Source organism: Danio rerio, chromosome 17 (genome assembly GCF_052040795.2).
Source record: "Danio rerio strain M-AB ecotype USA chromosome 17, GRCz13ab, whole genome shotgun sequence".
NCBI lineage: Eukaryota > Metazoa > Chordata > Actinopteri > Cypriniformes > Danionidae > Danio > Danio rerio.
Window position 1 is genome coordinate 5,160,001 of NC_141037.1, and position 22,004 is coordinate 5,182,004.

At 39.1% G+C, this 22,004-nt stretch overlaps 1 long non-coding RNA gene across 2 annotated transcripts in view; it reads right to left on the bottom strand.

The window, feature by feature from the left end:
- Window positions 1–20,164, bottom strand: part of LOC147832992 (uncharacterized) — a 77,619-nt gene extending 57,455 nt beyond the window's left edge. For both annotated transcript variants that reach the window (XR_015512997.1, XR_015512998.1), the window contains exon 1: window positions 20,044–20,164. This is a non-coding gene — a long non-coding RNA (uncharacterized LOC147832992). The remainder of the gene's footprint in view (window positions 1–20,043) is intronic.
- Window positions 20,165–22,004: the final 1,840 nt, after the last annotated feature.

Consider the following 22,004-nt stretch of genomic DNA (forward strand, 5'->3'; position numbering starts at 1 on the left):
TGGACTTTTCCTAAGTAAAAAAAAAAAAAAAAATTTATAAAACATTAATAGTAGTAGTAGTAATAATAATACTAATAATAATAATAATAATAATAATAATAATAATAATAATGTAGAACTTAACAGTTTTTCTAGCCTCTCCTGTAAAAAATGTAAATTTGAAAGATCATGGATAACAAAAATCGCCAAATTGGTATTCAAATCAATTTCAATATGGTCCACTTTTGGTCCTACACACCTTTTGATATTTAGAATCAAAGTTACTTGTAAAATGTTTTCTCTGTTTAAAAACAATGCAGCAGCGAAAGATAACTTAACTTACGTCAGATTGTAAAATGAAAATTGTGGTTAGCATTGGCCAAAACTGAATAACTAAAGTTGAACTGCCGCTCTAGGCAAAGGATGGTCACGCCGCCCTCAAACCTAAAGTGAAAACGAAGGGGGGTTGGGGGTTCTGTTGCGGACACCACCCTCTCTATTCTGCCCCCCTCTCTATTCTGCCGCCCTAGACATGGTAAGAGCACGGGTGGTGAGGGTAGTGTCACAGACCTCGCCCTAAACGCAGATATAACTGAGGGCGCGAGAGTTGAGGGTAGTGTCGGGGACGCCGCCCTCTCTATTCCGCTTGGTTTCAATGGGTTATCATCACTATTTATGATGGCATAGCAGTCAAAATAGGACAAAAAAACGAGCTCTTATGGGACAAAGTGTGGACTTTTGTCAGTGAGGGGTGGTGGTTCTTCCGAACCAACTTAACCCCCCTGACTACGGGACTGTTTACATTGAGGAAGGGCAGAGGGTTGCTGAAGAACTACTGAGAGATTTCAGCTGCTGTCTGGGCTTTCATTGCCTCTCTCAACCTTCCTTTCTTCATGTGTTCAATACTTTTTCCCTGCATCATTTCATTTTATTATGCATAACTTCATTGTTTTCTCTGCATATATGGATTTATTTGATTGTTACCAACATCTGGTGAAAATCTGGAGTCAACGGCACCTTTAGAAAAAGGTTTTCTGATAAAAATGGTGACGTGTTTAATACTTATTTCCCCCAGATACCACAGTTCTAGTGGTTTTTGGATATCTTAATGATAAAAAGTTCACATTCTGCCTTTATCAAGCTTATCTAATAAAGTGGCTGGTGTGAATCACTAACATGCACACAAAAAAACCCCAAACAGTTTCAGTTTTGGTGTCACGCTGACTCTAAATCTTATAATTGGAAGGCACAGGCAAGAAATGACAGGTGCTGCGTGCAATCTGGAAAAGTTTGGCATGCGCAAAACGCAGGAAAGCATGACTCAAGGAAACCTAAATGCTAAAACGGAGCTCTCATATTCAAACGCGAGACCTGATCACACACGTCGAGGAGTATTTAAATATATATATATCGGCCTGTGTTTGGTTTTAAGTCAGATTGGACTAATGGTTGCCATCTGCTGGTGAGAGCCAATGCAAGTAAAAGCATGTATTTACACAAAAATAAATCTCCTCAGAGAGACACAGGCGACTGCACATGAAATTACAGGTCTGCCGAATCTACAGCTGACTGTCAGAGTGTGTTTGTTATGGTGGAGGGTTTTTTTTTGTTTTGTTGCTAGCCAATACTTCTCTCTGAGGCCTTGGCAAGCGCTGGCTATTTTGAAAACGAGGTGAATGTTATGCTTTCTGTGCGATGTCCAGAGTTTGACGGTGACAAAATAAGTCCTATAGTAAGTTGTTGCCGTTTCCATGGTTGCTCCGTGACATCAGATGTTGATGTTGGAGAGCTTTGACAGGAGCAACATTTGTCGCAGCACACGAGGACTTGCAGAGCTGAAGAACACTCAAGAACGGTTGTTAAAACTATTCACTTGAAATGAGCTGAGTCAACACAATTCTTGAGGTTTTTTTGGGGACAGCTTGACTGTTTTATGTTCAATCCACTTAAAATTTGCATTAGCAATAAAGTTAATTGATTTGCTGTTCAGTGTTTGGACTTTCAGCTATGAAAAATGAACCAAACTGAACTGAATTAAACTGAACTTCAGCTCTGAAAACTGAACTGACACAGCTTTAATTTACTACAACTTCTATGTTACGCTGCTCTGACACAATTGTAAAAGCACTAGAGAACTAAAGATGAATTGAGACAACATGAAGGGATTGTGTGGAAGCCTTCGTTTTTTTTACAGTGTATGTGCTGGTGACGCGCCATGAAAATCTTGACTTGAAAGCAGCAGTTTTGAGCCATGAATCATGCACGCTGTCGTGCACTGTTATCTTTGCACATCTGCGCTAAATGACCATGTTTGCAGGTGCTAAACTTGACTCGACAGCTTGCAATTAAGCGTTTAGTGCACTGAAAAAAATGATTCATTGGATTTTTCTCAGCTTTTTTTTTGTTTTTTGTTTTTTTTAGGGTAAGTGGTGTAAGAGGCTAAATTATCATATGCATTTGTTTATATGACAAAACATGCTTTTTGACTCAAGAAGGTCCTTTGCTGACTCCAAAGGCAGATACTGATAATATCATGGCCTGTTGTGTGGACTTTGGGGGTTTTATGGTGTGGTCACATGTTGATTGGTCAGTTTGAATAGGTGCGTTCGACTTCATGCAGCGCTGCGCAGATCGATCGAAATCTGTCTTAAAGCGGTGCATGCTGGTTAGAAATCTTGTCCGGATTGATGCTGCGCCGATGCCACGTGACTGTCATATGTGGCATCAAAGTACCGCGACAGCGCTCCGAGATCAGACGGCAAACTCAGACCGTGCAGCTTCTGAAGAGCGACTGCAGGAGCTTTGATGACGACACCGATATTACACGATTGGCCGAGTTCACCACATGACAACAAACACGTGTATTTCAGGTTTATAATTGGACAAATTCCGATTCAAAAGTTTCAAAACAAACAAATTACTTTTCATACCCTCTATCCTGTACACATCTTACTTATTAAAAGACTACAAATATTGTACTGCCGTATCATCTTTTGTTAAATAATCTGGTTATAAAAGTTAGTTTGTTTGCACAGGTTTATTTTTTTACTTTTTTATACAGACTATTTACTGCATCCATCTCCATGAACAATTTAAATTATCTATTTTAGTGTATATTTTAGTGAATAAGCTAAAGATGAACTCAAATACAGACTTGAAATAAATAATCATCATCATTGATCCTGCCACCTTAAAGCTCTCTTAACAAATTAAGTTAAAGAACTATTTTATTAAATCATTATAAAATGGCTTTATTATTATAATATAAATATATATTTTATTTCCTGTCTAGCAGTTTAAAGGCTACCTGCTCTTTCTGGGAAACTTCTACATAGCTCACTTATTTTTTTGAAAATACTTTCATTATCCAAATAATCTTACTTATTAAGACCTAATCAAAACATCTGGTTTTGCTTTTTACAAACAAGAAGTATTAGCCTAAAGATTGATGTTTAACTCCTAGAATTTAAGCTTATTGCTTTGTATTTAATAGACCTGTTCGTTTTTATGTTTATATTAACCTCTCATTTCCTCTTATTTCTCTCATGCATTTGTTATATGTTATTCATAATTCTCCCTTATTGTTTAAAAAGGAACTATAGTTTGTAGAGACTGTATTCTACTTTATTTGTAAATGTTTTGTTGTTATAAATAAAAATAACAAAAAAATATGATGACGCCATGTGATCGGTCATCATGACTGCAGCAACTTTAAGTCCCGAAGTGTCCAGCTGTCCGTCTTGACGGCTCCGTTTTCAACTCCGCCCCGCCTGCGCTCGGCTAATCTCGTTGATCACCGGCTGCAGCTGAGCTTCATGTCGAACGCACCTAATGTCTCAGCATTGGTGGTCACATGGTCAAGAAAGACACAAAATAGGTGGTAAAGTCTGGCTCTGTCTCTTTTTCTGCCCTCTCTTTTCCTGGCCTGCTTCTCTCCTGCTCTGCTCCTCTCTTCCTCTGGAGTCTATCTTCTCTGACTCTACTGCTATCAGGCTTTTGGGCCTGCTCTCTGTCTCTCTCTCCCTCCCCCTGTGTCTCTCCTTCTACCTATGGTAACTTTAATTTTACATTTAAGCTGGGTACAATTTATACCATATGTTTATCATTTCATATTTTATCATTTTATACAGTATTTTGTAATTAATACAGTTGTAACCATCGAGAATTATTGTCATTAAATCATCTCATTATCAAATATTTGTGATTTACTTTTGATTTAACGTCAACATTTAATTGTTACATATTCCAATACAATACAATCACATAATATCAACGCTCTCCCACATTTATAGCTATTAATGCTGCCCTTATTTCTGTTTTTGGTTTGAGACTTCAGAAGAATGGTTTGACTAGAAATGTACAGTTTTTTTACCATCATGCTGATTACTTTTTAGTCGCTTGGCAGAACTACAGTTCGAACCGCTGTGGTTTAAAGACCGCTCTTACAGTGGTTGCAAACAATGCATATGGGCTGACTTTAAACAAACTAATTAGAGCTAACAATGATTGAAATGTAATTTGTTTTAATTTATTCCTTCACTTTCCTTTGGCTTAGTCTCTTTGTTCATCAGGGGTCACCACAAAAGAATCAACCGCCAACTATTTCAGCTTTTGTTTTACGCAGCGGATGGCCTTCCAGCTGCAACCCAGTACTGAATAATCCAGTATGAATTAAAAGTGTATTGTATAATGGACTTCTGCATTTTACATTTTATTAGATGACATTTGCCTCACACCAAGAAGGTCGCTGGTTCGAGTCCCTGCTGGGTCAGTTGGCATTTCTCTGTGGAGTTTGCATGTTCTCCTCGTGTTTCCTTTGGGTGCTCCGGTTTCCCCCGCAGTCCAAACACATGCGCTACAGGTGAATTGAATAAACTAAATTGGCCGTAGTGTGTGTGTGTGTGAATGAGAGTGTATGGGTGTTTCCCAGTACTAGGTTGCAGCTATTTATTCTGCTGTGGCAACCCTTGATGAATAAAGGGACGAAGCAGAAGGAAAATTAATGAATGACATTTTGAAAATCGTATTTTTCGCATCGTTGGATTTGCTCTTTTTTTAATTTATATTACACTGTACTGTACTTGGGCGAAGCAGTGGTGCAGTGGGTAGCACGTTCGCCTCACAGCAAGAAGGTCGCTGGGTCGATCCTCGGCTCAGCTGGCGTTTCTGTGTGGAGTTTGCATGTTCTCCCCGCGTGGGTTTCCTCCGGGTACTCCGGTTTCCCCCACAGTCCAAAGACATGCAGTACAGGTGAATTGGGTGGGCTAAATTGTCTGTAGTGTATGAGTGTGTGTGTGTATGTGTGGATGTTTCCCAGAGATGGGTTGCAGCTGGAAGGGCATCCGCTGTGTAAAAACTTGCTGGATAAGTTGGCGGTTCATTACGCTGTGGCAACCCCAGATTAATAAAGGGACTAAGCCGACAAGAAAATGAATGAATGAATGAACTGAACTTTCAAATTTTTTAAATGAAATTTATTGAATTAAAAAGGCTGCCACAAAGAGTGTTTTTTTTTTTTTTTGGCCTTTTTAATTTAATAAATTGTATTTTTGGAGCTTTGATGTTGCCGCCTTTGATGAATATTTTTATATCGCACCCTAAAAAAAAGTGCTGCTTGTTTAAACTACTTATTTAAAATGAGCTGAAACATCACAGTTTGGCAAAAAAAACTCCTCAAAAACTCATTTTATGTTTAATCCACTTCAATTTGTTATAACAATTAAGTTAATTTCATTGATTTGTGTTGGGACAATTTGAAGGAATTAAGTTCCTTCGGCACTAAGGTGTTGCTAGGCGGTTGCTAGGGTTTTCTAAGTGGTTGCTAGGTGGTTGCTAAGGCGTTGCTAGGAGGTTGCTAGGGTTTTCTAAGTGGTTGCTAGGTGGTTGCTAAGACGTTTTTAGGAGGTTGCTAGGGTGTTCTGAGTGGTTGCTAGGCGGTTGCTAGGGTGTTCTAAGTGGTTGCTCAAGCGTTACTAGGCGGTTGCTAAATCGTTACTAGGTGGTTCCTAAGGTGTTGCTTGGGATTTGCAAAGATGTTGCTAGGTGGTTCCTAGGGTGTCCTAGGTGGTTGCTTAGGTGTTGCTAGGACGTTGCTAGGGTGTTCTGAGTAGTTGCTAAGGCGTTGCTAGGGGGTTGCTAAGGCATTGCTTAGTGGCTGCTAAGGTGTTGCTAGGCAGTTGCTAAGGTGTTGCTAGGGAATTGCTAAGGCGTTGTTATGTGGTTGCTAAAGTGTTGCTAGGCAGTTGCTAAGGTGTTGCTAGGGGTTTGCTAAGGTGTTGCTATGTGGTTGGTGTTGCTATGTGGTTACTAGGGTGTTCTAGGCGGTTGTTTAGGTGTTGCTAGGAGGTTGCTAGGGTGTTCTGAGTGGTTGCTAAGGCGTTAGTAGGCGATTGCTAAGGCATTGCTAAGTGGCTTCTAAGGTGTTGCAAGGCAGTTGCAAAAGTGTTGCTAGGGGTTGCTAAGGTGTTGCTATGTGGTTGCTAAAGTATTGCTAGGTGGTTGCTAAGGTGTTGCTAGGGGTTAGTTAAGGTGTGCTAGGTGGTTGCTAGGGTGTTCTAGGCATTTGCTAAGGTGTTGCTAAAAGGTTGCTAGGGTGTTCTGAGTGGTTGCTAAGGCGTTGCTAGGCGGTTGCCAAGGCATTGCTAAGTGGCTGCTAAGGTATTGCTAGGTGGTTGCTAAAGTGTTGCTAGGGGGTTGCTAAGGTGTTGCTAGGTGGTTGCTAATGTGTTGCTGGGTGGTGGCTAAGGTGTTGCTAAGCTTTTGCTAAGGTGTTGCCAGACAGTGGCTAAGGTGCTCTAGGTCGTTGCTAAGCTGCTGCTAGGTGGTTGCTAGGTGGTTGTTAGGGTGTTCTGAGTAGTTGCTCAGGTGTTGCTAGGCAGTTGCTAGTGTGTTCTGAGTGGTTGTGAGGTGGTTGTTAAGGCATTGCTAGATGGTTGATGATGTGTTGCTAGGCGGTTGCTAATGTGTTGCTAGGTGGTTGCTATGGTGTTGTAAGTAGTTGCTAGACAGATTCTAACATAAATTAGCATGTTGCTAGCACGTTTCTACCATAAATTAGCATGTTGCTAGCATGGTTCTAGTATGAATTGGCATGATAGTATGGTTCTAGCACAAACTTGTTAGCATGAATTTAGTTTGAATTAGCATGTTTCTACTATGTTTGTAATATTAATTAGCATGTTGCTAGTATGTTTATAGTATTAAATAACATGTTGCTAGTATGTTTATAGTATTAATTAGCATGTTGCTAGTATGTTTATAGTATAAATTAGCATGTTTGCTAGTATATCGTAAGTATGTTTCTAGTATGTCATTAGTATGTTGTTTGTATGAATTGGTGTGTTGTTAGTATGTCCAATGTACAGTCAATGGCAGTTTTTTTTACAACAGTAGTCTATGGGACAGTTGCTAGGGTGCCGTAAGTGGTTGCTAGGGTGGTGCTAGTAAGTTGAAAGGTCATCAGTGATTGGCAGATTGGTAGTCTGAGTTAAAAAAAACCCAACCTGAAGTGTGTATGACAAAGTAAAGTTTGGTCCAATGTTACGTCAATGGGATTTTTCAGAATTTTCCATGTCAGATTTGGGAAAACCGTAAGTCAGATCAGTTGTAAAAGATATAGCAACTTAATTCAGTATAGTTTGGATGTTTGGAGTTAGTTTGGTGGTTGTAGTATGAATGGTCTAGGAGGAGATGTGTTCTTAAAATAGTCTAAGAAGAAGAAGTTTACATAACATATAACAGTGTGTTGACTTTCCCAAGCCACCATAATAACGGGTGAAACTTCAGCTCATAAGACTGAATAAAAAGTATATCAACCGACTCCTTAAAAGACTCCGAATGGTGATAAAATGATTCATTTCAACGAATGCAAATTAGCAGCATGTCCTCTATAGCATCCTCCCCATGCAGATTGCACACAGAAAGAAAGCAAAGGTGCAGCTGTTTTGAGGCACACTCAGTACACACACAGACAGCAGATCAGCACATCAAAGAGAGCGAGTTCAGCTCTCAAACCGGCATTTTTGACTCATGCACAGGGTGGTATTTGAGGATTTATGCGTAAGAATAGTCAAATGACACAGTGCGAGCTCATCAGTCGGCTGTGTCACTGTGGTTTGGGAATTTCCTCTGTAATTACCTGCGCGATCCCTCTGCACCTGGAGACCATGCTGAACAAACCCGCGAGAAGAAGAGAAATATTTTTTTTCTTCTGGAGGAAGTCTTATTTGTTTGATTTCAGCTAGAGTAAAAATGTTTTTTATTTTAAGATTAATATTGTAGGCCCCCATTAATGGTGCAGTAGGTGATCTGCCAAAATGCTAACCGCTTAGCATATTATCTTAGGACGGCGGGGAGGGACTTTGATTCAAAGCCACACCCTCTGAAATCGCGCGCACGCGCACCACGTCACAACAGCGGACAGACAACATTCTAGTTCATGTCATTCGCCAGTTAGTTAGTGTTTAGCCAGCGGCGTGCAGGAATTACATGTATTACTTAGCCACACTTAAATGCTATTTCAGAGCGAATATTCAGAGTAGCGGTAAACAGTATAGGAAGGCTGTCAGTGTTCAAAAATGACCCAATGTGAATATAAAAGCAACTTCAGCTCAGTAAAGCAGGCTAGGCGAATAGCGCTATTTACTGGTGTTTTGTTGTTAAACTAAATATAAATCTACATTATAGATGCTGTAAAAGGACCTTATGAAACTGAAAATAATCACATCAATCTTTCACCGGGAGATTTCAGTGGCTGATCAACACGTCTGTGCATGTGAGTTGTTCATAACAGAACACAATCTAACATAAGCTTAGCCTGACTAAAACAGTTTTAACACAGAACATTACCTGTCTAACTGTAATACTTCAGCCATGGTGTCGTCCTTCCTCCAGTGTGCTAAAGTAACTCCAATATTGATTCAGGATTTGATTTCTCCCGGTCTGTCTCGTGACCACGCGGCCGCTTATGCAGACAGGCACCCGCGAATGGCGGATCTGCGTGAACAAATCCAAACAATCCAACAAGTCCAAATCTACATTTGATGACAGACAGTCTGAGCTGCTTATTAGAATTATGGGAGATGTCGGTCCGACTGTATTTAATTGGATTATTGGAACATTTTTTAGTTTTGTGCTTTACCCAGCAGGCCCGTGCAGAGACCGTCCAAAGGGCATGTGCAGGGGGGGGGGGAGTATACTGCGCGCGTACTGAAGAGCAGTGTTATCGCGCGCGTACTGATCAGCTGTGTTTGTGTTGTCGCGCGCATACTCAAGAGCGGTGTTGTCGCGCGCCTACTGAAGGGCGGGACCGAAGGTGTGCCGCGTCGCGGGGGCACTTTTGATCATTTTGGAAGGGCACTTTCTATCCAAGACTAAAAAGGGCATGTGCACTGCACAGGTTGAGCCCTATGTGTGCACGTGCCTGTTACCCAGAATATAAAAATACATATAAACACATTTAGATCATTTACTGTAATCATTACTATTGGACTGTGAAGAGACTTTCAACCAGCACAACAAAAATGTTTCTGAAGACAATCACCTACTGCACCTTTAAGCAATATTTGTTTTGGATTGTCTACAGAACAAACCATCGCTATACAATGACTTGTCTAATTACCCTATTATTATTATTACCCTAATTAACATAGTTAAGTTTTTAAACCTAGTGAAGCTTAATAGTAGCATCTTAAAATATCTAGTCAAATATTATTTACTGTCATCACGGTGAAGACAAAATAAATCAGTAATTAATATTATTATTAAAGTTATTTTATTAGAGTTATTAAAGCTATTATGATTAAAAATGTTGATAAAAAAATCTCTGCGTTAAACAGAAATCGGAGACAAAATATTCAGGCAAATAATTCTGACTTCAACTGTACATACATATGCTTTCTGCTGTTTAATTCTCTATATATTATTTCCTATGTTGTTTTAAGTGAAGTTTTTTTATAAATTAATTTCGAGATATACAGTTGAAGTCAAAATTATTAGCCCCCCTGTTTATTTTTTTCCCCAATTTCTGTTTAACGGAGAGCAGATTTCTTTGACACATTTCTAAACATAATAGTTTTAATAATTCATTTCTAGTCACTGATTTATTTTATCTTTGCCATGATGACAGTAAATAATATTTGACTAGATATTTTTCAAGACACTTCTATACAGCTTAAAGTGACATTTAAAGGCTTAACTAGGTTAATTAGGTTAACTAGGCAGGTTAGGGTAATCAGGCAAGTTATTGTATAACTATGGTTTATTCTGTATAGACTATCTGAAAAATATATAACTTAAAGAGGCTAATAATATTGACCTTAAAATGGTATTTAAAAATTAAAAACTGGTTTCTCCTAAAATGTCAAAAAGTAACTGTGTTATACTGCAGAGTTGATTTTTTTAAGGTTGACGAAACCCTTGAGTACTTTTTTTGAGATGTTAACAGATTTGTGTGTTTTGAGCATCAGTTAGGACAATGTTAGCATCTGTTAGCTGTAATTGTGGAGAAAACTGGATAATTTGGAGCTTTTGTCAGATAATTTCAGCTTCTGGGTTTAAAATGAATTTTGGGGCGGATCAAAATCGGCAACGTAGCGCAGTACTGCAAGTGCAAAGATTATTCATAGCTGAGTTTTCTTATCTTATGAGGAGAGCCGGCTTCTTAACTATTCATGACTGCACGTGCTTTCCAGAGGCAAGGCAGACCTGCCAGTGCCAAGCTGTGAGACACGGAGCCACGGCACACAGTATTTAGCCGTTCATAAAGGGTTGTATGTATTTGTTTCCATGATCCACGGGGTTTGTTGCATGTTTTTCCCTGCAATGCTGTCAGGGCCGATACAGCAAAGCTGTTTGTGTACTGCAAGCATTTTTGTCGGGAGAGCAGTACGAGAATTGGAGAATGGCGGACGTTGTCTTTTATCAGGAGTTTGTTCACATTTAGACACATCGCCGTGCTGCTATGTTCGCTTAAATCCTATAGATTACCAACAGGGCTAATGGTTGAAATAGACAGGGCAAGAGACCTGCTGTACTGAGTCTGCATTCAGACCCGGGGATTGAGGGAGAAGTCCTCATTTATAGTGTTTATATGAACACGATTATCTTTATAATGATATAAATTGTGGTTGTGTGTATATGAAATTACGAATAACAAATGTAGCATTAAATTACTGTTTATTTCTTTGCATTTTAACTTTGTAAACTATAAAATCATGTGTCTCCTCGTGTCTCATTTTGTGTGCTAACTGACAACACAACAGTTGTTCGCTCCCCTCCTTCTCCCCTGCTGGCCACGCCCACTCCTGCACTTTGCTGGCGGAGCTCCACGCCCACTATGATGCATCTTTTGAAAAAACTCTGAGGTAGACCTGAACCGAAAGTGATGGGTGTCATGACCCTTTAACATCAAAATTCGACAGAGCAGAGATCAACATCCCATAATGCAATTCACAACCACAAATAAATATATACAGTATAAAAACACTGAATCGTGAAATACAGAAACTGTTATTTAATGAATGTCTTTTACACTGCAAGTATGTTTGGCATGCTATTTTTTTTTATCGGAAGTCCTACGATTGCTCTCATATCTCATTTGTGCCTGCATGCGTTTAGACTTGATTTGAGAGCTGTGGTGAAGGGAAGGTTTTCAGTGGAAAAACAACTTAAATTTGAGTCTGTTTCTCATTTGAAGCATCTTATTTACATTCATTTGTATAGAAGAGGCTCTTATTCAAAGCGAACGAGAAACATCCCAAACATCAACACTCACATTACAGTAACGCCAACTAGATTAGCTCAACAGATGTCTTACTCGACAGATTTGTCTTGTTTCCAAAACAAATATTTAATTACTCTTAAGTTAAAAGCAGATTCACATGGGAAGCACAGCTCTTAAGTCTTGTTTTCTGAAAGTTAATCATAACTAAATGAGCTTTTCAGAGGAAAATAAGTTTATCTGGGTTATTTTTTATTATTATTACTTAGTAACTCTATTATTTTTACTGTATAAATGTCTGCAAATTTTTAAACAGGGGCAGCACAGTGGCTAAATTGGTGGCACTGTGACCTAGAGCTGCACAATTAATCGTTAAAAGCTCGCGATCTCGATTCGACCCCCTAGACCAGTGGTTCTCAAACTGTGGTACCTGTACCACTAGTGGTACGCAGCCTTCCTTCTAGTGGTACGCGGAGGAATGAAATATGTCATGTACATGCCATACACATTTCAAAATTGATCAAAAATCATGTATATAATATGTCATATATGACATATAGCCTATATTTCTAATGTAATCTGCCATGTTTTTTAACTGCAGAGTTGTAGCTGCTTTACTGGGCCTACTACGCTATTGTATTTCAATACTGCTCATTTTGGTGGTACTTGGAGAGACAATTTTTTTCTGAGGTGGTACTTGATGAAAAACGTTTGAGAACCACTGCCCTAGACGATTTTGATCCAGCATTTCTACGATTCCGCCAATCATAATTTCAAGTTCAGGAGAGAAAAAAAGGCGTCTGCACGAGTCTTTTCATTGTTTCACACACGTTGCTCAGTGACTTTGACACCTCCAAATGATGTTGAATGAGTCACATAATGTATTTATAAGGTATAATTCACCTAAAAATATCATTTTTGTCTTAATATAATGATGTTTTCACGATCGGGAAATCACACGTGACATGAGCTGCTGACCGTGAGCTGTTATCACAGAGAGGGCGCGCGCTCGCTCTACTTAATGATAGACGCACGCGTCTACTTCAGTGAACAGAACCTGCATATGTTGCGAGTAACAGGTAAAACAGTTGTAAATAATATTCAGTTTGTGGCACAGAGTGATCGTTTGGGAGCCGCGCGCGAAGTATGAACAAGCACTTATCAGTCTAAATGAAACCGAAAGTGTGCACTTCATTTAAATGATCATATCCACTTTAGAGTTATGATTACGACAAGCATTTGATGTTTTTTCTTTCACAGCGAACACACAGTTGTGCATGAAAATAAATGTTTACAATGTCAGTATAACTACTCTAGCCTATATATTGTTGAATATCATCTGATAATGGCAAATGTCTGGTTTTACCAGTGAATAAAATCGTCTAATATGACAGATTGCAAGCATAAATCTCAAACATAATAATTCAACATCTTAATTTTTATAAGTAGAATAGAATTATTTATAGAAACCAGTAGACCTACACATAATATTATTATCGAGGTTGTGCCATATGTTTGTTTTTACCATACCTTTATTTTACATCTACAGAATCGTAGATAATCGTGAGAATATCGTGATCTTTATTTTAAAGTGATCTTTAGTTTAAATCACGATTCTCATTTTAGTCAGAATCGTGCAGCTCTACTGTGACCTCACAGCAAGAAAGTTTCTGGTTCGAGTCCCAGCTCCAGCTGGCATTTCTGTGTGAGTTTGTATGTTCTCCCCGTGTTGGTGTAGGTTTCCTCCGGGTGCTTGTTCTCTAAGCTGAATAAAAATAAATAAATTTGCACTTAAAATAATCTATTTTCCCTTTATTTTTCCAACTCCACTGGTAATTTGTTTTCTTCAAGCTTTTAAGTTTAAATTCAGCATGAAATTAGCTTAATTTTGGTCAAAATTTTATATCCTAAGTAATTTTACTTCTCAATTAACTTTAACTTGATTTAAAGGGTCACGAAACACCAAAACACAATTTTTGAGCTGTTGACAGTCGTATATGTGTCCCACACTGCTATAAACACTATTAGGACACATATATTTCACTAAAAAGTGAAAATTGGTTGTTTTTGCGTTATTTTGAGCAAATTCGTACTTCCGGTTTGAAACTAATTTTTGAAGCTGCGTCACGGCCATGAGATCTTAGCGTGTATTCCAGCGTGCAGACTGGACGTCTGTACCTGAGCATCCCGTATTACATCTCTGAGTGTGTTGCATTCATTAATGAGTAAGGCTTGGTTTGAACCAATCAGCGCGCGCCATTATGTATACGCTGCAACTTCATTAATATGCATGCTAGCTTTCTTAGACTGTTTTCAGTGTTCAGACGGCAGAGAGACGACACACGTCGTGTTGCCAAAAGTTGTGAGAAAAGAATAAGAATTGTTTGGAGATACGTGTGGCCAGTGTTGCTTTCATAATGTGAAGGTTTGGTTTCATTTTCTCTCTATGAGCGCGCTGCTGGACTCACGCGTGGATCCGTGTAAGTGACGCGCGGCTGAAATGCGTTTGTTTGGAACAATTTTTACTCAAGAGCATTTCTCATCAATGGTGAGATTCAGATTTGCTGCTCGTCTCCTTTATAAAAAAAGACGCAGCTCCAGTATGTGCTGATTCTCCTGTCTACAGATTTGGTAAGTGTTTGCGATCAGCGCCCTTTATTTGTTCATTCAGATGGCAAAGTTAGTTGGTATGGTCAGCTGTACTCTTTCAGTGTTTACAGACAGACCTTAGTCAAAATGATTTCTAAGTTACTTAGTTTACAGTACGTTGATATCACTACAATATTGAAAGATCCTCTGTAAATGCTGCTCTCTGAGTGTAGACACGTGAACACTGTAAGGAAACTTTTGCAGACCGTCGTGTTGAATTTTCGCCGCAATTTGTGACAGTATAGTTTACACACACACGGCTTTCTGACCTCCTGAGTGCATCTGAGTTAGAGAGAAGTGCAGAGGCTTTTTTCTCTTATACGACGTGCGGTATCAAACATCCCACCATTATTAAACACACTGTCTTTCTCCCCTGCGTGTGTTTTTTTCTCGGTCGGCAGCGCATGCACAAATGGCAACTCCCATTTTTATTTAAACCCTGCCCATTTTTCCTCCTCCGACACTCCCACCCAAACAGAGCTAGACACGCCCACTTTCCTGACTTTTTCCAAACTAGAGGCGAGAAAACATCCTGCTGAAATGAGGGGTTTCATGGCCCTTTAAGAATAACGGAAAACAAGACAAAGTTTCTAACACAGTTGAAGTCAGAATTATTATAACAAAATTATTAGCCCTCACGGCCAAAAAAACGAACCGGCCCTACTAGGAATACTCCCTGTCTTCCCGATTAGCCAATCCAGGCCTGGTTGCAACCATCCAGGCTCTGTATGAAACAATCCAACTTGCTATTGTGTAAACATCCAGTACATACAGAATCATTCTCTAAGCCTGCATGTCAACAAATGATAGCATCACTGGACTTGTGTGTTTGAGTCTATATGTGTTATGTTGAAGCGCAATGCATCATGAGAGAGGAGCTTCCACACTTTCTGGCTCATCCAAAGTTTATACACTTGGGGCAATGAAAACAAACAATTAAAACCAGAGAGAGAAAGACTAATACCCTCGCGTACACAAACCTATTTACTGGTGTTGGCCCTTTTTTTTGAGAGGACTATTCAAAAGTCGAATGTTTGCACGCATATAAATTAACGCGTTTGCCTCCTGAAGTAAATAAAAATAGCCTCTGTTGCATACGGCAATTCTGGCTCTGTGATTTCCCCGCGCTGTGGTCAGGCCCCTACGGTGCAAATGCAGTCCAGATGAGTTCCTGGTTCACGGTTATGAGCTAAATGAAAGGCTTCAGGACAAATTCCCTCCATCAAACTCGCCTGAAAATCAAGGCCTGCTGCTGCTGTTTCCAGCCAATACGCCGGTCGCATGTGCACATGTGCAGCGGTAGAGTCATGTGACCCCTAATTATGATACAAGTAGGCTTTTTTTTTTTTACTTGAGTGTGGCAAAATAAACAGGCTTATCAGCTTGGAAGCGGGAGGAGAAACACTTGCATTATCTATGGTGACTGAGGTCAAAGGTCAGTATCTCAGCACAAATTCATTAGTCGGAATCAATGCAAGAAGAGGTTGTTGGACATTCTCAGAAGAATACAGAACAATGCATTTTAGGAAATACATTATTATTGACTGCTTAACTCTTGTGTTCTGTTCAAATTGACTACCCTAACCCTAACCCTAACCATATATATATATATATATATATATATATATATATATATATATATATATATATATATATATATATATATATATATATATATATATATATATATATATATATTAGGGATGTAACGGTATCAGAATTTCACGGTACGGTAATACCTCGGTATGAATGTCACGGTACGGTATTTATTGAATCATTTACAGGAAAAAACAAAACTTATGAAAATACTCCAAAAAAGCGCCAAAAGTGTCAATGACATACAAATTAGTCATCTATCTTTAAGCTTTGAAACAGGAACTTCAATTTTAATAACAAAAAAATATTAAACCATGTAAAAAAAAATTAAGTTTCAATTTAGTATTGTTGAAAACTCATCACATTCAACATTTAATCACTCACTCACTCAGATAGAGATGGGTTTAAAGGAAAATTATCATATAAATATAATCTGGTAAAAGCTGGTATCTCTGGGTATTTACAATGTCCCCTGCAACAGAAAAAAACCCTCTCATTTGGGACTGAGGTTTCTGGGACAAGAGAGATATGACTTGGCCCATGTTGTTAGCAATGGGGAACGTTGTGCATTGTCTTTCCCCCACTTGAGAGCACAAACCATGAGTGAGATAGAGATCTCATGTCTGCATCAATCTGAACAGTGTGCTGTGTTTCTGCAGTCCCCATGACTGATTATTAGTCGTATTCCCCAACTTGCAGGCACGTGCACACACAGTGCTCAACCTGTGCAGTGCACATGCCCTTTTTAGTCTTGGATAGAAAGTTCCCTTCCAAAATGATCAAAAGTGCCCCCGCGACGCGACATACCCTCCGTCCCCGCTTTACAGTATGCGCGCGACAACACAGCTGATAAGAACTCGCGCGACAACACCGCTATTCAGTACGCGCGCGACAACACAGCTGATAAGAACTCGCGCGACAACACCGCTATTCAGAACGCGCGCGACAACACAGCTGATAAGAATTCGCGCGACAACACCACTATTCAGTACGCGCGCGGCGACAACACCCGCTTTAGAGTTTTCCAGCTCTTTTTGATCCCCTCTTCTAGCAGCACACTCCATTTCCGCATTACTGGATCTGTAGCGACAACAGACCGCAAGGGATTATGGCCAAGCCTGGGCTGATGGGAATTGTAGTTTCAGCTACCTCCCGTTCGCTTCATTCGCCTGAGCAAATTTTCTCAGAAGACCTATAGTTTTACCGAGTCATGCGACTACGGTAATATCGAAAAAAATTAATATTGCGGTATGACGGTATTTACAATACCGTTACATCCCTAATATATATATATATATATATATACATATATATATATATAAAATACTTATTAGTATTTTATACTTATTAATACTTATTAGTAGGGATGTAACGGTATTGTAAATACCGTCATACCGCAATATTAATTTTTTTCGATATTACCGAAGTCGCATGACTCGGTAAAACTATAGGTCTTCTGAGAAAATTTGCTCAGGCGAATGAAGCGAACGGGAGGTAGCTGAAACTTCATTTCCCATCAGCCCCGGCGTGGCCATAATCCTTTGCGGTCTGTTGTCGCTACAGATCCAGTAATGCGGAAATGGAGTGTGCTGCTAGTAGCGGAGATGAAAAAAAGATGGAAATGATCGAACCTAAAGCGGGTGTTGTCGCCGCGCGCGTGCTGAATAGCGGTGCTGTCGCGCGCGTTCGGATCAGCTGTGTTGTGGCGCGCGTATTGTAAAGCGCCGAGGGGGGGTTGAGCGCGCATACTCAAGAGAGGTGTTATCGCGCGCCTACTGAAGGGCTGGACTGGACGGAGGGTGTGTCGCGTCGCGGGGGCACTTTTGATCGTTTTGGAAGGGCATTTTCTATCCAAGACTAAAAAGGGCATGTGCACTGCACAGGTTGAGCCCTATGTGTGCACGTGCCTGCAAGTTGGGGAATACGACTTATAACAGTCATGGGGACTGCAGAAACACAGCACACTGTTCAGATTGATGCAGACATTGACTTGTACCGCAAAGAGACCTCTATCTCACTCATGGTTTGTCCTCTCAAGTGGGGGAAAGACAATGCACAACGTTACCCACTGCTGTCAACATGGGCCAAGTCATATCTCTCTGTCACAGAATCCTCAGTCCCAAATGAGAGGGGTTTTTCTGTTGCAGGGGACATTGTAAATACCCAGAGATACCAGCTTTTACCAGATTATAGTTATATGATAATTTTCCTTTAAACCCATCTCTATCTAAGTGAGCGAGTGATTAAATGTTGAATGTGATGAGTTTTCAACACTACTAAATTGAAACTTTATTTTTTTACATGGTTTAATAATTTTTTGTTAATAAAATTGAAGTTCCTGTTTCAAAGCTAACAGATAGATGGCTAATTTGTATGAAAATTTTTTTTTCCTGTAAATGATTCAATAAATACCGTACCGTGACATTCATACCGAGGTATTACCGTACCGTGAAATTCTGATACCGTTACATCCCTACTTATTAGTTAATCCATAGAAATGCCTTTTATAATGCATTATACACTACCTGACAAAAGTCTTGTCGCCTTTCCAAGTTTTAGGAATAACCAATAATAACTTGACTTCTAGTAGATCATTTGCTATGAGAAGTGGCTTATATAAAAGGCCTCTAGATTACGCTTATTTTATAAAAATAAAATATAATCATGCCTTAATTTTTAATGATTTAATGAGGACAGTAAGGTCTGACTTTGCTTAGACAAAAGTAGAATATAGCTAAAAATACTACAATTAAGAAGCCTTTTCTAGGCAAGCAACAAATATGGTCTTATTTTAAGATATAATATGTCAAAATTAAGTTGTTGTTGTTTTTTTTTTCTTAAAACAAGCTAAATCATTGTTTATTTATTATTATTTTATTTTTTTGCCATAATATTACATTTCTTACCCCATTGTGAGATAGCATTCGCTGGCCACTTTATTAGGTACACCTTAGTAGTACTAGGCTGGACCCCATTTTGCTTGCAGAACTGCCTTAATACTTAATCCATGGCACAGATTCAACAAGCTACTGGAAATATTCCCCAAAGATTTTGCTCTATATTGACATGAGAGCATCAACGCAGTTGCTGCAGATTTGTTTCCTGCACATCCATGATGCAAATCTCCCTTTCCACCGCATCCCAAAGGTACTCTATTGGATTGAGCTCTGGTGACTGTGGAGGCCTTTTGAGTACAGTGAACTCATTGTCATGTTCAAGAAGCCAGTCTGAGATGATTTGCGCTTTATGATATGGTATGTTATCCTGCAGGAAGCAGCCATCAGAATGTGGGTACACTGTGGTCATAAATGGATGGACATGATCAGCAACAATACTCAGGTAGGCTGTGGTGTTCAAACATGTTCAGAGACGCCCTTCTGCAGACCTCGGTAGTAACGAGTGCTTATTTGAGTTACTGTTGCCTTTCTGTCAGCTGGAACCAGTCTGGCCATTCTCCTCTGACCTCGGGCATCAACAAGGCATTTGCACCCACAAAAACTGCCGCTCACTTGATATTTTCTCTATTTTGGACCATTCTTTATAAACCCTTGAGATGATAGTGCGTGAAAAGAACGTGGCATGGTTGTTGATGCCAGCACCAACAACCATGCCATGTTCAAAGTCACTTAACTCCCTTTTCTTCCCCATTCTGATGCTCGCTTTGAACTGCAGCAGATCGTCTTGACCATGTCCGCATGCCTAAATGCATTGAGTTATTGATGATTAAAAACTTGCGTTAGCGGTTGGACAGGTGTACCTAATAAAGTGGCCGGTGAATGTATTTAGCTTGTTCTAAAGAAAAACTCACTTGATTCTGCCGCATTATGTCTTAAAACAAGAAAATATGTTTTGCTTGTCTAGAAAATGCTATTTCTATAGATATTTGGACTGGAAACAAGCCAAAAACTAAACAAGAAACCATTTTTTTGCTGCGTAGAGGTCAAAATGTAGCCCAATTTGCAACTTCCCACAAATCACATGTGAAGCAGCAGCTGATTATCATTCCTGCCATCAGAGAGGACGATTCCTGCACGCTTATCTCGGTCATTAAAGCAATCTCGACACCAATTACCAATCATAAAGACGATCATGTTGGCTACCTTATCTGAGGAATGCCGCAGGAATCCAGTGCATCATAACATCTGCCCGCTCGTTTCCATGAGAATCCATGTTTTATCTGTGCAGCTGAAGATCATATTGCTCTTGATAGGTAGGGTGTGTCTTCCTCGACATCTGTAAACCATACACACACACACACACACACACACACACACACGTTCATCTAAAGCGTCCAGATGCCCCATAGCTGTTACAGACCCTGTAATGAACTCAAACTGTCCATTTTGAAACAGTTGGACATCAAGGCATTTTTAGCAGCGGTGCAGAGAAACCTGCCCTGCGAGAGGAAGGCCGCATTTCCCACCGGCTCGCTTTATGATCCATAAGAAAGTCAAGTTGCGATTTTCTTTTGACGTATGTTTAACCCCAACACAACCCAATAAAAGATGTTTCTTCACTGAGAGTAGGTTATTTTTTTCAAGGGATAAAGTGGAGAATGATTCACACGGGAGAAGCAGACTTGCTAAAGGGCAGGTAGTGTGAAGACACTTTCAATTTTAGGGCACTAAACAAGTAGTTTTTTTATTTTTATTTTATTTGTGTGAGTGTTTAACGTGTGAACTAAATGAAATGCAAGCATTTGATTTGTGCACTGTAAACAAAATAACCCTAAATTAGCCATTCATGCTATTTTTCCCTGTTTATTTATAGTTTTGAATTGCATTATGGGACTTAATGTGTGTTCAGAGATGCTCTTCTGCATATCTCAGTTGTTCTTATTTGAGTTACTTTTGCCTTTCTATCTGCTGGAACCAGTCTGGCCATTCTCCTCTGACCTCTGGCATCAACAAGGCATTTGCGCCCACAGAACTGCCGCTCTCTGGATATTTTCTCTTTTTCGGACCATTCTCTGTAAACCCTAGAGATGGTTGTGCGTGAAAATCCCAGTAGATCAGCAGTTTCTGAAATATTCAGAGCAGCCCGCCTGGCACCAACAACTATGTCACATTCAATTCAAAGTCACTTAAATCCTCTTTCTTCCCCATTCTGATGCTCGGTTTGAACAGCAGATGATCGTCTTGACCATGTCTACTACATGCCTAAATGCATTGAGTCGCTGCCATGTGATTGGCTGATTAGAAATTTGAGGTAACAAGCAGTTGGATAGGTGTACCTAACAAAGTGGCCATTGAGTGAATATTTCTGTTTTTTCTTATACATTCTTTTTTCAAACTCCTAAAATGTCAATAAGTCACTTTGTTAGATTGTAGAGTTGAATTTTCCAACACCAAAAGTCGACAGAGCAGAGATCAACATTCCATAATGCAATTCACAACTGTAAATAAATAAAAAATAATAATTAACAGCTTCTTTAATTTGTGATTAAACTTTTTTGTCTGTTTATTTGCCATTTTGAATTGCAATATTGATCTATATTGTAAAAAAAAAAATGTAATAAATCAACAGTTGAACTATTGGATTTAAATTGACATTTTACTAGTTTAAAACCTTGCAAGAAATAATATATAGAAATATTGTGTCTGTAAAACGACAGAAAAACTACAGGCAGTTTATTACCATATTTTGGTACTGTAAAAAAATGTCACTAAAAGTTTTTTTTTTTAACTTTTCAACATCAAAAGTTCTTGGAGGTAAGATCAAAGTCCCATCATGCATTTCAAAAGCATAAATTAATGAAGAAAAACCCAAAATACAGAAAAATTTTAATTTAAGAATATTTCAAAGTGTTGTTTTAAACCATTATGAATTTCTTCAATGTAAAAAATGCTGGGTTCCACACAATTCCTTCATGTTGTCTGAACACAAACGGATTAAGTTAACTTAGTTTATGTGGATTAAACATAAAACAATAAAGTTGTACCCCAAAAAACTTAGGAATTGTTTCAATTCATTTTAAATAAGTAGTTCCAAAAATAAAAAATAAAAAAAAGGAATTTTTGAGTGCACGAAAGGATCCCAAAAACCTGTAACCATTGACTTT